The sequence below is a fragment of the Pseudophryne corroboree genome, chromosome 11 (genome assembly GCF_028390025.1).
Source record: "Pseudophryne corroboree isolate aPseCor3 chromosome 11, aPseCor3.hap2, whole genome shotgun sequence".
In the NCBI taxonomy this organism is placed as follows: Eukaryota; Metazoa; Chordata; class Amphibia; order Anura; family Myobatrachidae; genus Pseudophryne; species Pseudophryne corroboree.
The window spans coordinates 53,726,274-53,739,413 of NC_086454.1; the positions used below are offsets into that span (position 1 = coordinate 53,726,274).

Here is a 13,140-nt window from a genome sequence, read left to right on the forward strand (position 1 = left end):
GATAGGAGTGGATGTAGGGGGCAGTAGTGATGGGAACAGTAGGAGATGGGGGGGTCAGCTGCCCAGGGGGCAGGAGGGGATGAAGGGGGCAGTAGTGATGGGAACAGCAGGAGATGGGGGTAGTAGTGCAGGGGATAGGAGTGGATGCAGGGGGGCAGTAGTGATGGGAACAGTAGGAGATGGGGGTAGTAGTGCAGGGGATAGGAGTGGATGTAGGGGGCAGTAGTGATGGGAACAGTAGGAGATGGGGGGTCAGCTGCCCAGGGGGCAGGAGGGGATGAAGGGGGCAGTAGTGATGGGAACAGCAGGAGACGGGGTAGTAGTGCAGGGTATAGGAGTGGATGTAGGGGGCAGTAGTGATGGGAACAGTAGGAGATGGGGGGTCAGCTGCCCAGGGGGCAGGAGGGGATGAAGGGGGCAGTAGTGATGGGAACAGCAGGAGACGGGGTAGTAGTGCAGGGGATAGGAGTGGATGTAGGGGGCAGTAGTGATGGGAACAGTAGGAGATGGGGGGTCAGCTGCCCAGGGGGCAGGAGGGGATGAAGGGGGCAGTAGTGATGGGAACAGCAGGAGACGGGGTAGTAGTGCAGGGTATAGGAGTGGATGTAGGGGGCAGTAGTGATGGGAACAGTAGGAGATGGGGGGTCAGCTGCCCAGGGGGCAGGAGGGGATGAAGGGGGCAGTAGTGATGGGAACAGCAGGAGACGGGGTAGTAGTGCAGGGGATAGGAGTGGATGTAGGGGGCAGTAGTGATGGGAACAGTAGGAGATGGGGGGTCAGCTGCGCAGGGGGCAGGAGGGGATGAAGGGGGCAGTAGTGATGGGAACAGCAGGAGATGAGGGTAGTAGTGCAGGGGATAGGAGTGGATGTAGGGGGCAGTAGTGATGGGAACAGTAGTAGATGGGGGTCAGCTGCCCAGGGGGCAGGAGGGGATGAAGGGGGCAGTAGTGATGGGAACAGCAGGAGATGGGGGTAGTAGTGCAGGGGTTAGGAGTGGATGTAGGGGGCAGTAGTGATGGGAACAGCAGGATATGGGGGTAGTAGTGCAGGGGATAGGAGTGGATGTAGGGGGCAGTAGTGATGGGAACAGCAGGATATGGGGGTAGTAGTGCAGGGGATAGGAGTGGATGTAGGGGGCAGTAGTGATGGGAACAGCAGGAGATGGGGGTAGTAGTGCAGGGGATAGGAGTGGATGTAGGGGGCAGTAGTGATGGGATCAGTAGGAGATGGGGGGTCAGCTGCCCAGGGGGCAGGAGGGGATGAAGGGGGCAGTAGTGATGGGAACAGCAGGAGATGGGGGTAGTAGTGCAGGGGATAGGAGTGGATGCAGGGGGGCAGTAGTGATGGGAACAGTAGGAGATGGGGGTAGTAGTGCAGGGGATAGGAGTGGATGTAGGGGGCAGTAGTGATGGGAACAGTAGGAGATGGGGGGTCAGCTGCCCAGGGGGCAGGAGGGGATGAAGGGGGCAGTAGTGATGGGAACAGCAGCTGATGTGGGACAGTAGCAGATTCTCCTGACTTCTGTATAGTTTATCCCTGGTCTGGTTAATTTATGAGGCCCCCTTGTGGGGTTCAGAGTTGGAAATGCTGCTCAATACAGGAAAGCTTTCTGCAAGCAGCGCTGCCTGGAGCCAGCGAGCAGACTCTGGTGCTGCCCGCTCCCAGTGCAGTACTAACTGCAGTACTGTCACTCCTGTCAGTGCGACTGATGTCGTCTATTTGATTAGAGTACCTGCTTTCCAGCTGATCACTCCTTACTTCCCCTGCTTCGTGGGTCCCAATGGACATCAGGAGTGCATGGAGATGCTGTGCTGCTCCCCACTCCCTGTTTGTGGGCCCAGCAAAATAGACATTGTGGCAGAGGCTGCCAGTTCCACCCCCCGGACGCCCTGCTAGTTACAGTCCTGCATATATATATATTTATGTGTATATATATATATATATATATATATATATATATATATATATTTTTTTTTTTTTTTTTAAATGATAGGAGCACCCTTGTGTAAGTGCTCAAGGCCCTTAATTCAGCTCCAAATACTGTTTGCAGGAATATTTTAATCGCTGGAACGACAGTACTCACAGCAGCTGAATTGGCCGGATTTCACACGACCTGAGGGGAGAAAGCTGTGCTGCTGACTCAGTTCACTGTCTAGATCTGCAGGCTTCTCGGGAGGAAAGGAAGGTGGCTCCAGGATCAGTGTGGAAGAAGTGAGGCAGGGGGCGGAGCTTGTTACGATCAGGGGGCGGAGCTTATTATGATCGGGGACAGAGCCTTGGTACACATGGGAGCGCGGAGCTTCGAGAGTCTGAGACAGCACATCTGCAAGCCACCCAGGGGGCAGAGCTTGGCACGACCCTGGGTCTGAGGCAGAGCTTCAGGTAACAAGAGGGGATGGGGGCGGACCCTTGGTCGGCGCGGGTGGGAGGGACTGGAAGGCGAATGCTGTTGATGAGTGATGACAGGGGAAAAGTATTTCTCCTGTTATCACTGGCTGGCTACACTGCCGATCCTGTGGGCCTATTTTCAATGGGGGGCCTGGAGCTGCAGCTCCATCCGCCCCATTGTTAATCCGGCCCTGACCCCACCACAGGAAAATAACAAAACACGTAGACTATGCATGAATTGGCTGCCACAGGAATATAATAAAACTCATAAGCTATGCATTTAAAAACAAAACAAACACACACATAGGCCCCGATAGGAAAAAACAGATACACATACTGTAGGTCCCCGCAGAAAAAAACAAACACACACACATAGGCCCCACAAAGGAAAAAAAATAAAAGGACCTCATATACTGGTATTCGGGACCAATGCACTCATTCAGATGCCCAAGGTACAAAAATACAGAAAGAAAATGCTGCTTTTTGCAAAAGACTGAATGTGCTAAATGTAGGTGTTAAAGAACATGGTCCAAGTGTCACCGTAATGATCTGTACTTGGTGTCACAGAGGGCTGAATGTGAGTGCAAGCTCCCGATAAATAAAACTGAGTTAATAACGTGCCCAGAGATTGCCATGTTGGTTACAGATCCTTTCCTGTTGTGGGTGCGCATTGCAGCTCACAACTCGCGGCATAGCAGAGCACACGGTCCTGCTATGCACACATCTGAATGGGAGCCGGCGGTTGTGTGCGTGCGTATGTATGCTCCCACCGCCCAATCATTCTAATAGGTGCTGGCTGCAATGCGTATGCAGCGTGAGCAGTCACAATAAATCTCAGATATCGGGGGGGGGGAGTTTACAGGATGTGAGGTGGGGGTAAGTTAAGGGCGGCGACGGGGATGGTGAATTGAGGGAGGGCAAGGGAGCACAAGGAGGAATGAGGCGGGCACAGAGTAGGATGAGGAGGGTCATAGGGTGGAGGTGGTCACATTCAGGGGTGAGGTGGGCACAGGGAATGGTGAGTTTAGGGGGTCATGGGAACGGGTGAGGTGGGCACATGGAGGGATGTGTGTGGGGTACAAGGAAGGGGTACGGGGGTGTTGGTCACAGGGAGGGGTAGGGTTATCTGTCAGGTGACCCTGGTAGTTGAGGGGCTGTAGGGGATGCTTATCACTGGGAACTATACTGGGACTGCCCCCTCCCATCCCCCCTCGTTCCGAGGATGAGGAGACACACCATGATCCCCCACAATATACTGCAGCATCACCCCGCGGTACTTACCGCTGAGCAGGGTGCAGCTCCAGCGGCGAGGGAGAAAGCAGCAGCAGCAGACGGGACTCACATACACACGGACAGCCGCTCCCAGCAATAGTAGTGCTGGCCGCTCGGCGCCTCGTCACACTGCAGCCTGAATGGCCAGTCTGCAGCATGATATCAGGTGTGCGCTGCTCCCGGATACTGGTACCCAGAAGTGCCTGGTAGCCGGAGTGCGGCGCCTGCTCCATCCCACGGAGAGGCAGCAGAGTGAACACACATCGCTACCTTTGATTGGGGTGTGGGGCCTCAGATGTACACTGGCCGGCTGCTGTAGCAAGATATTTTTTTTCTTGTCTACAGCGTCACATGCAGTGGGCCTATTTTGATTGGGGGGCCTGGAGCTGCAGCTCCACCCACCCCATTGTTAATCCGGCCCTGGTCATCTGGATGAAGAAACAACTGGACACACAGCATAAGAAGAAGGGAGAGAGGACGAGTGAAGAAAAGTAGATTTGGGTGGCATCTTAATAGAGGTAGAAGTAGAGGTCAAAGCATCATATTAGTTTTTGCTGAGAGAACTAAGGTAGTGAAGAGCTAAGAATAGTAAGACTGAGGAGGAGGAGGAGGAGGGGGAGGAGGAGGAGGAGGAGGAGGAGGAGGAGGGGAGTCGGAAGTAGAGACACTGATGGAGAGACCTAAAAAGTAGGAGGTAAACCAGCAGCAAACATTGTCACCAAGGCCAAATGTGTGAATGGTGTCAAGAAGAGAGTGACTGACATGTAATAAATATAGTAATAATGTATAGCTAGAAGGGGATGCAATTTATATCATCCAGTTTAGAGTGTGAATGTCTATAATGTGGACATAATAGATAGATATATAACAAATGTAAAAAAGGACGCAACAAACACTCCTAGCAGTGAGTACGGCTTCACTGCTGTCACACTTGCTTCAGTAGCCATGACATGTTTCAAGCGTTCAGCTCTTCCTCCGAAGGCAATGGCCGTCAGTGGAGCAGTGCTTATAGGACACTAGGAGTGTTTGTTAGACACTGGGGGCAATGTCTGGATTACCCTCATTGCAAACCAATTCTACATAGGTTGATCAAAGTCCAAGAAGGACAGTGCAAAGTCCGTAACACGTACAAAGACACTCGCTTTCCCCAGCAGCAACTACAATGGTTATTGCACTATGGGGTAGATGTAAGAAGGCTCGATATGGGGGAGAAGTGGTATCAGCGCCGTTATATGCGCTGATACCGCTTCTCCCCCCATGTATGACCGCGGGGAAGTCTGCTCAGTGACAGGGGTGCATCCATATCATGCTGTTATCTGTAAGATAGTAAAGCCGATATGCGGAGGCAATGTATGTTTCACTGACCGTTCCGACACTTGCAGCTATCAATTTTGCCAGCTGCAGGTGTCATTGCCCATACACTACAGCCGGGGAAAGCAGAGTCCCTGGCTGCCCTGGGCTGTGCCTATGGCTTCCGTTCCCATAGGTGCGGTGTGCACACATTATTACCATGTGGGGTGTGCATATGTAACTATTACAGAGTTATTCTAGCAAAATATACAGTAAATAAAACTGTTAATACAGTAGTTTACAGGTGATTGTGTAAGTATATAGATGCAGGAGAGCGGTGCCTCCGGGTATGTGCCTCCTTTTCTGCGGGTAGCTGCAGAGTGCTGTCCCATTCGCCTTCCGTCTGTTGCTGGCTGGAAAGTTGTGCACTGGTTTCTGTGTTGTTTCTTTACATTACATAAAATTGTTGAAGTGTGCAAATATCATTTTACAGAATAGTGTGTACATTTATTTATTATTGTTTAGTTTCTGTCAGGTGTCAGCGTTCTATGTAGTACCTTCTGCTTGGCCAGCTTCTTATTCACTTCTTATTCCAGCTCCAGCTTCTTATTCACTTCTTATTCCAGCTCCAGCTTCTTATTCACTTCTTATTCCAGCTCCAGCTTCTTATTCACTTCTTATTCCAGCTCCAGCTTCTTATTCACTTCTTATTCCAGCTCCAGCTTCTTATTCACTTCTTATTCCAGCTCCAGCTTCTTATTCACTTCTTATTCCAGCTCCAGCTTCTTATTCACTTCTTATTCCAGCTTCAGCTTCTTATTCACTTCTTATTCCAGCTCCAGCTTCTTATTCACTTCTTATTCCAGCTCCAGCTTCTTATTCACTTCTTATTCCAGCTCCAGCTTCTTATTCACTTCTTATTCCAGCTTCAGCTTCTTATTCACTTCTTATTCCAGCTCCAGTTTCTTATTCACTTCTTATTCCAGCTCCAGCTTCTTATTCACTTCTTATTCCAGCTCCAGCTTCTTATTCACTTCTTATTCCAGCTCCAGCTTCTTATTCACTTCTTATTCCAGCTCCAGCTTCTTATTCACTTCTTATTCCAGCTCCAGCTTCTTATTCACTTCTTATTCCAGCTCCAGCTTCTTATTCACTTCTTATTCCAGCTCCAGCTTCTTATTCACTTCTTATTCCAGCTTCAGCTTCTTATTCACTTCTTATTCCAGCTCCAGCTTCTTATTCACTTCTTATTCCAGCTCCAGCTTCTTATTCACTTCTTATTCCAGCTCCAGCTTCTTATTCACTTCTTATTCCAGCTTCAGCTTCTTATTCACTTCTTATTCCAGCTCCAGTTTCTTATTCACTTCTTATTCCAGCTCCAGCTTCTTATTCACTTCTTATTCCAGCTCCAGCTTCTTATTCACTTCTTATTCCAGCTCCAGCTTCTTATTCACTTCTTATTCCAGCTCCAGCTTCTTATTCACTTCTTATTCCAGCTCCAGCTTCTTATTCACTTCTTATTTCAGCTCCAGCTTCTTATTCACTTCTTATTCCAGCTCCAGCTTCTTATTCACAACATGTTGTATTAAAACAGTTAAATCAAGTAGGACCAGTCAGTTAACACTGACAGTGCATATCCCTTACACAAGCTTCCATTGTATGTTTCCTGTGCCAGCAAGGTTTTGATCATGCAATAGACTGCCAAAGTGGACACAAAGCATATTTTACCATCTTGAGTAAGTAGCTGTAGTTTTGCAAGGGTTAAATAGACTTGGGCAACACATTTAACACTTTAAACCAACAGAGTGGTGACTTTTAATTTAGCACTTTTTTAACACTCTTAAATTATTATTATGTTTTTTTTTAACTAATACTACACCTTTCACCTTTTAATACGTAGCTTTTTGCTTCTTTCTTATTAACACTCACTAACACCCTAGCTATTCAGTGGTGTGCTGCCCTGGGGTGACTGGCTCTCGCTGTCTTGTTGGGGTCCCAGAATCAAACTTAGTGTTAGGGATCCACCAGAGACGAGGTCACCTAGACGCTGTTTGGTGGGCTAGTATCTTTTGGCCAAAAAGTATACCAAGAACCTCGAATTTGCTCTATGTTAGATTGCAGAGTTTATTATAATTATTCTGACTAGCAGTACTTGGTATTGTGGAGTGGGCATCGGCACCACTATAGAATAATTCAGGCTGATCTCCCAGTTATTGGAAAATCTGCCCAATAATTGCATTGTGTGTACTTAGCTTAAGATGATACATTTCCCTATACCACAGGTTCTCAAACTCGGTCCTCAGGACCCCACACAGTGCATGTTTTGCAGGTCTCCTCACAGAATCACAAGTGAAATAATTAGCTCCACCTATGGACCTTTTAAAATGTGTCAGTGAGTAATTAATACACCTGTGCACTTGCTGGGTTACCTGCAAAACATGCACTGTGTGGGGTCCTGAGGACCGAGTTTGAGAACCACTGCCCTATACTGTATAGGGTACCATATTTCCACTCTTCTTTTTCCTTTTTTCCCCCCAGTATTATAAACTTAAAACTCAAAGACAAAACCTAGATCTTTAGAAAGGACCTAACTACCAGAACGCTAAGTCCCAGTATATAAAGAGAGCTCCTGTATTCACAACTTTTTCAATACCCTGACAGTTTGCTATCAATAAAATAAAACACAACTCAGTTTTATGGTTTAATTGCGTTTATTTTTATTTGATTTTATTTATTGCATGCAGGAGACTGGGGGGGGGGGGGGTATTTAATAAACAATTATCTCATAAACACTGGAAATTGTAGAGATGTTTGTTTAAAAAAAGAGATAAATATCTATTCTCCGTACCCTCCCACACCTGAAGAAGACATATTTATCTCTTAATTTACACTAACATCTCCAGAAAACATAAATGTCAAATTGTCCAGCTTTTATGAGATAATTGCTTATTAAATATCCCCCTGAGCTTTCATCTTCTCACTATTACATACATGGTAGAGACAGGACCATGCGGCAACGTATCGTCAGGTCCAGGCAGAGAAGTGGGGGCAGGTCCACGCTGCTCGATGGTGGCCGGTCCATCCTGCACGGTGGTGGCAGATCCACGCTGTAATATGGTGGCCGGTCCATCCTGCATGGTGGTGGCAGGTCCATGCTGTAATATGGTGGCAGGTTCATGCTGCACGGTGGTGGCAGGTTCATGCTGCACGAAGGAGGAAGATTCATGCTGCACGGTGGTGGCAGGTCCATGCTGCACGGCGGTGGCAGGTTCATGCTGCACGGAGGTGGCAGGCTCATGCTGCACGGCGGTGGCAGGTTCATGCTGCACGGCGGTGGCAGGTTCATGCTGCACGGCGGTGGCAGGTTCATGTGGTGCTGTGGTGGCAGGTTCATGCTGCACGGCAGTGGCTGGTTCATGCTGCATGGCGGTGGCAGGTTCTTGTAGTGCTGTGGTGTCAGGAGCATGCGGCGATGGTGTGCCATGTCCAATTTACGCAATTGTTCTAGCTTCACGCTGCACGGTGGTGGCAGGAGAATGTTGCCCGGTGGTGTCTGGTCGATGCTGCGCGGTGGTGGCATGGCCACAGGAGGCAACATTGTCGCCTCTCACTGCAGATATGGCAGTAAACTGCCTGGAGGAGAGCTTATCTAGCTACAGGGGCCATGGGCCAGTGACATCACAATTGTGCTGACATCACAATGAAGTGTAGATCACATGCAAGAGGACAAGGTCATTATCCATTAACTAACAATATTGCCGGGGGCTGTAGGCTTAAATGCATTGATCAATACATGAAGTAAAACGCCACTGTTTGTTAGATAATATAGTGAGTACAGAGCCCCTGGAATTTCTATTTAAACACTGTGGTCACATACTGTGTAGCACCCCAAATATAGGAATACAGTAGGTGAGTGCCGTGGAATAGTGCTATCTGTTTATTAGATTCATTTTGAAATTCATCTTTTTGTGATCACATTTCCTCATGCACCCTGTTTAACCTTGTTCTGCCCCCATTTGCGGCTCCATATGCACAACACACACACACACACACACACACACACACACACACACACACACACGAGCCGCAGCAGCACAATGTAATTGGTGGAGACGTCGCTGCATTTGTCCATCTCCTTCACATGGCTGGCCGCGATCGCTCCCTCCCTGCTCCTGGCGGGACTCTACATGCTGTAATGTATAAAGTGGGCTCTGGCACCATTTTAAATATGAAGGGGGGCACCGATGCCGTTTCTTGAACACAGCGCTAAAATGTCTACTTACGGTACTGCCGGGGACTATATATATATATATATATATATATATATATATGCATAGTTACATACATATGTTATACAAAGCACAGTATTCACACATATAAATATATATGAAACTTGATCAATATATATATTTATGGTAGTGCTTGCATGCTGTGCCTTTTGTGGGGGCACTATCTGAGGCTCAGTGATCAGTCACTCGGCTGTCTGGACAGCCCTCATGGAGATAAGTTCACTGCATAGATTGAGGTAGTGAGGTCGGCATATAGGACATCATGCGGTGTGCTGTCACGCGGAGCGCTGAGACACTATGCAGTACAGGGGGGCTAGTGCAGCTGCAGCCTACCGTGCGGCCATGTATCTGGTGGTGTTTGAAGTTAAACTGCCGCTGGGGTTTAAGTGGGCGGAGCCTCGGGTGGCCGCTGGCAGGAATGCTGTAGTGTAGCAGGTGTTTTTTTTCTCCTGTTTACAGCAGTGGGCCTATTTTGATGGTGGGCCTGGAGCTGCAGCTCCATGAGCCCCACTGTTAATCCTGCCCTGCTGTTAAGAAAGTGCCCAGGGCACTCGCTTTCTCCTGCAAATTATGTTAATACAGGTGGCATATTTCTAAATATCACAGTGCTTTAAAGCAAAATATACAACTGGTCGAATTAGATTTAGGTCCTAATCCACAGGTTCTCAAACTCGGTCCTCAGGACCCCACACGGTTCACGTTTTCCATGTCACCCAGCAGGTGCACAATGTATCAGCAACTGTCACATTTTAAAAATCTATTAGTTTGCAGGGGGGAGCCGAACACCCTAGCACCGGCCCTGGTCCTATATTTATTTACATGTTTTACATTTCTTGCAATATTGCAGAGGAGGAGGCGGCAACAATATTGTGAGACGGACTAGAGGAGGGCTAAAGCTTAGGGCGGGCTCAAGAATGTTGCAGTATGCATGGGAAACAAAGGAGAGGGTGAAGTTATTGATGGAGAGAGATATGTGTAGCAGGGACGTGCAGTCAGGGGAGGCAGTGCCATAATATGACACATATTCTGTGTCATAAGTATCACCTTTATTATTTTACTCATCATTAAGTTTGTAGTGTGTTTGGGAGGCACCGATCGTGCCTCCTGTAGTGAATGGGGAAAGATATGGGAGCGGGGGGCAGGCGCAGGCGAGGCCTAGCAATGGGCATGAAAAGCCCATTGAAATAACATGGGAAACCTATGAAAGAACGCCCCTGTCAGTGAGGCCACAGTGATTGGCCAGCGGATCCGTCACTGGATCCGCTGTCAATCACTGTGTGGACATCGGTGGCGGCGAAGGTGTGGGCGGCGGAGGTGCGGGCAGCGGGATGCGATGGAGATGCGGGTGGTGGTGGCGGCAGCGGCAGCAGCGGGACGCGGCAGTCAGGGCCATTCAGCAGAGTTTAGCAGCGGAGCGGTAACCCGTTTAAAAAATGACGCCTTAGCGTCATTTTTAAATTCAAGATGGCCGCCGCGAGCCAATCATGGCTCGCCGCGTCATCGCCCCGCCCCCTCCCGCTGACTTATATAAGTCAGCGCGAGGCAGCAGCTGTCAGTCCGACGGCGGAGGAGGAGCTGAGAAGAGCTCCTGAAGAGAGAAGACGCCGTGGAAGTCCTGGATGGGCGGCGGCTATGCAAAAGAGCTTAGCAGCCGCCGCCCGCCAGGTGAAGACGCTGGAAGTCCTGGGAAGGTGGCGGCCATGCAAAAGAGCTTAAAGGCCGCCGCTTCCCAGGTGAAGACGCCGGAAGCCCTGGGTAGGTGGCGGCCCCCCAGGTGAAGACGCTGGAAGTCCTGGAAAGGCGGCGGCCACGCAAAAGAGTTTAAAGGCCGCCGCCCCCAGGTGAAGACCCTGTGCAATAAAACTTTTTTAAAGACTGTGTAGTGGGGTTTTTTAAATATTTTCTATACAGGTGGAATACAGGTGCCAGCGTGCCCTTTATGTCCAAGCATGATGGCACTTGTGGTTCTCCAAGTGCCAGCATGCTGGGGCAGGCTTGCTTGGACCTGTAGGCCACCTGTAAAGAACAATATTAGCATACAATGAACCCCGCACCCACCGCCACCAGGGGTGCGGGGCATAGCACCGGGCTATGGCATGGCAGGGGGAACCCACACTGCGTGTCTCCCCTGCTATGGCATTACCCCCCCCGGCTGGTTCTGTCTGGTGCTGGTGTTAGTGGTGTGTGGGGGGACTGCACTTGTTTTTTCTCGGGGGGGGGGGTTAGCTCAGTGCAATACCTGAGGTGATTTGGGTCATCTGCAGTGCCAGATTAAGGTCCACATAGGCCTGGAGCTGAAATTCATGAGGGGTCTATCGTGTGCCACTGCAGGAGGTACAAGAAATACGGGACAAGCGCTGCAGATACGCGAGTGCTATATAAATAACTGACCATCAAGATAGATACATGTCTTATGACAAAGACACTGTCTATTTGGGACTGTTTTTTGTAAATATTGTCACCTTATGAGCTGGCTCCAGTGTATTTTCTGGTCTTCTTTATTACATTAAGTGTGATGAGAATACAAATATTTGGAGTTTCATAAACTATTTGTGTGATAAAATGGGCGTTTTGAAGTGGTGGGTATAGAAAAGTAAAAGGAATTTAGTGTTCACTCCAGGGGCACGCCCGCTGCAAAGGGGGGTATGCCCACTCAAAAGGGTGCATGCCCTTAAGGCACACCCCTTTTCATTGGTGTAGGAGGCGTGCCTAGAACTCATGGAGATGCTGGGCAGCCCCGAAGCTCTACCCACAGCGTGAACAGATGCGGCGACCTGAAAACACACACATAGGCATACACATGGAGAAAACAAAACCCTAATGCATGGGCCCGCACAGAAAAATAATAAAATGCATAGACTACGCCTGAAAAATAAACCGCACGTGCCCCCACAAGGAATTAAAAAACACTTAGGGCAGTGGTTGTCAAACTTTTTGGGATCAATGTGCCCTAGAGCATCAGAATTGTTTTCACGGCACCACTAGGACAAAGGTTTCTCATTGAGAAATTTAGAAAGAAATATTAAATGACGTAAATTATGTTTATATGTCATCCTTAGGCTCAGTTATGTGGTGAGGGATATTCATATATTATGATTGACAGCCACCAGAACTGGTTTTGCCTATTACATTGACCATAAATAATTTGAATTGGTCCTGGACCACCAACCCAGGGCACCCCTGCAAGTGTCCCGAGTCACCCCAGGGTACCACGGCACACAGTTTGAGAACCACTGACATAGAGGATAATTCAAATCTTATCGCACCCCTTATCTCCTGTCTAAAGTGACAAGAGATTGCGGGGCGATATTCAAACGCCCCCACTATCACGCTGATCGCGACCATTACAGTCGGGTTTAGGCGCGCAAAGCACTTAAACCTGACTAAAGTAAAGTCTCTTTATGCGCAATTCAGCTTGTTTGTTGGCAGTAACATTATAATACGGCTGGCGGGGGGAGGGGGGACCATTTGAGTCCAGCCCTTAAGCGTTGATGAAAAAAAGAAAAGAAAACACATGGACCCCACCACAGGAAAATAACAAAACACATAGACTATGCATGAATTGGCTGCCACAGGAATATAATAAAACTCATAAGCTATGCATTTAAAAACAAAACAAACACACACATAGGCCCCGATAGGGAAAAACAGATACACATAGGTCCCCGCAGAAAAAACAAACAAACACACACACATAGGCCCCACAAAGGAAAAAAAGTAAAAGGACCTCATATACTGGTACTCGGGACCAATGCACTCATTCAGATGCCCAAGGTACAAAAATACAGAAAGAAAATGCTGCTTTTTGCAAAAGACTGATCTCCTGAGGCAACAATGTACAAATAAAGTGCTAAACGTAGATGTTAAAGAATATGGTCCAAGTGTCACCGTAATGATCTGT

General features: G+C 48.7%; 1 protein-coding gene across 1 annotated transcript in view; it reads left to right on the forward strand.

Moving 5' to 3' along the window:
- Positions 1-2,294: 2,294 nt before the first annotated feature.
- The window catches only part of CHST1 (carbohydrate sulfotransferase 1), a 281,686-nt gene continuing 270,840 nt past the window's right edge, over positions 2,295-13,140 (forward strand). The window contains exon 1 of the mRNA XM_063944328.1: positions 2,295-2,382. The gene's annotated coding sequence lies outside the window, so the exon portion shown is untranslated. The remainder of the gene's footprint in view (positions 2,383-13,140) is intronic.